Here is a 2,347-nt window from a genome sequence, read left to right on the forward strand (position 1 = left end):
CAACATGGAGGCAGACTGCTTCCTCCTAAGATATCCATTCAATAATGTTTCTTTCTATTTCTCCTTTCTCTGACTATTTATTTCTTTGTTACACAATGAAGGTCTTTATGATTCTTTTGGCCACCTTTTGTCTTGCTCTGTCCTGTAAAGTTAATGCCATTGTTCTCATATCTAAGGCAATTACAAAAGAGGGTAATACAACCTCCAACCAACTGTTGGATTTGCTATAAAATTGGAGATCCTGTAGTTTTTCCTCCTCATCACAAATGTCTCCCTGTTTTCCAATGCCTTAGTTTCTCTGGAACAAGGTTACAAGATAACCACTTCTGGGAAAGTCAAGATACAGACATTTAAATGAAATTCATAAACTTGTCAACCGGTTGAATAGAAGTATCCTCCTCTTCAGGAGCACTTCTTGACTTATTTAATTTTAGCTGGTTTGGATTATAGGAACCTTGACTCAGTAGCACTCTTCAAACCATGGGTTTGTTATTAATTGTTGCGTCTCTCCCTATTATGCTGTATTGTCTCAAAAGTTTTAAATGCATGGGAGCAGTCATTGACCAGCTGACAGATGGTCTCTCCTTTACTGAATGACCAAAGAGAACAGAAGATTATCAGCTCCAAAATGTGAGCCTGATATAGTGTGAATACTATAGTGAGACCCAAACAGGCAATAGTAACTTGGAGTCACGCTACGATTAATAGTTTCTATCAAACCTCTTTACTGGTCAAGAGGAAGATTAACATGGGGAATTGTAGAAACAGCTTTCTAGGCTGCACATGAAGCCATTCCTGCCTGAGGTGCCATATAAAAAAACACACAAAAAATAAGATAACTTTTGTTTACCTGTAAATGCTCTGCTTGATCAGAAATGCATTATAGCAAGTCAGCCAATCCCCAGTCATCAAGCCAACTCTGTGCTTTCTCATCCCCCAAAAAAGGTTGTCTATGTGGCCCCAACAAAACCAATATTTTCTATTTTTCTCTTCCTTGTCCTTTATTTTTTGTCCTATAAAAGCTTGTTGCCTCCTGCCCCATTTTGCAGTTCAGCAATTAGAAATTGTCTACTTTATAAAGTGTTAACATTTGTTTGTATCACCTAAATTGCCTTCTTAATTATTTTGTAACAATAGAGATAATACATTTTGCTGTTTATATCACTGAATCATTTATAATAAACATATCACAACTTAGTTTCAGTTAAATTAGTATCCTGAATTGTATTTTTCTAGTGTCTTTGTTAAATTATAAAATTGTTACCTTCTCAAAGATGAATAGTTGACATTTTTTGGTCAATTGCTTTGATAACAATCAATGACAAGGAATGAATATTTGGAATTCAGAGCATTTTTAAAAATCCCCATGAAGATACTGTCCTACAAATTTTGGTAAATATTCACTTACATGCAAAATTATTATAGATAATTTTAGACTTAAAACAATGAATGGTAATAATGGATTGTGATAACACCAAAATGAATCAGGACTAAAGTGTTCTCTGCACATCAGAGAACATAATAGAAGAACCATTAAGCTCATCATACAATCTGAATGATCTTCATTTAATGGAAGCAATAGTCAACTTTGTAAATTTGCATTGAAAATATAGGTCAAGACTTGCAAATATTCTCAGAACCCATGAGGCACTATGATTGAATTGATACAAAATTTAACACATTCTTTTTGCTTATTATCCCATAGCACTTACAAACCACTCATCTGAAAAACACATACTTCACTTTGGAATATTAATAGATTAGAGTTTGTTAGTGTTAAGATATAGTAATGCAAATATATACACAAAATGGACTTCCAGGTAATAAAAAGAATAATATACATAGCAGATATTAGGAACATTAAGAAAGGGGAATGAAAATAAATCAACACAAAAACTATATACTCATAATAACTTGAAGACAGAGAAATTTAAACATAACTTAAGTCAAATGTGAAAATCATGAAAATTTCATTTATAATCTATTGCACATCTCTCCACGGAAAGGCTTTGTAGCAAGCAAAGGCAGACCAAGAAAAACTGGAAAAAAAAAAAAAAAAGATGAGGGAGCTAGCAGTGAGGCATTGGGTTGATATAAAATTCACACTAATTCTGGAAAATCAAAACAAAAAACAATTTTCTGTATAAAGAGAGCATAAACCGCAGGGAATAACCAGGGGTGCTTTCAGTTTCTACCTGAGGATGTAACTGGAAAAATCACTTTTTCCAACATTACAATTAAAAAGATGTATTCTTTAACCTGTTCAACTTTTGAGGTGACAGAGCAATCATGTGCCTTTAAATCTAAGGTGAGACAGACATCTGGAGGGAGACATAAGCATGGCATT

Source organism: Myotis davidii, unplaced genomic scaffold (genome assembly GCF_000327345.1).
Source record: "Myotis davidii unplaced genomic scaffold, ASM32734v1 scaffold1351, whole genome shotgun sequence".
Classification (NCBI taxonomy): Eukaryota; Metazoa; Chordata; class Mammalia; order Chiroptera; family Vespertilionidae; genus Myotis; species Myotis davidii.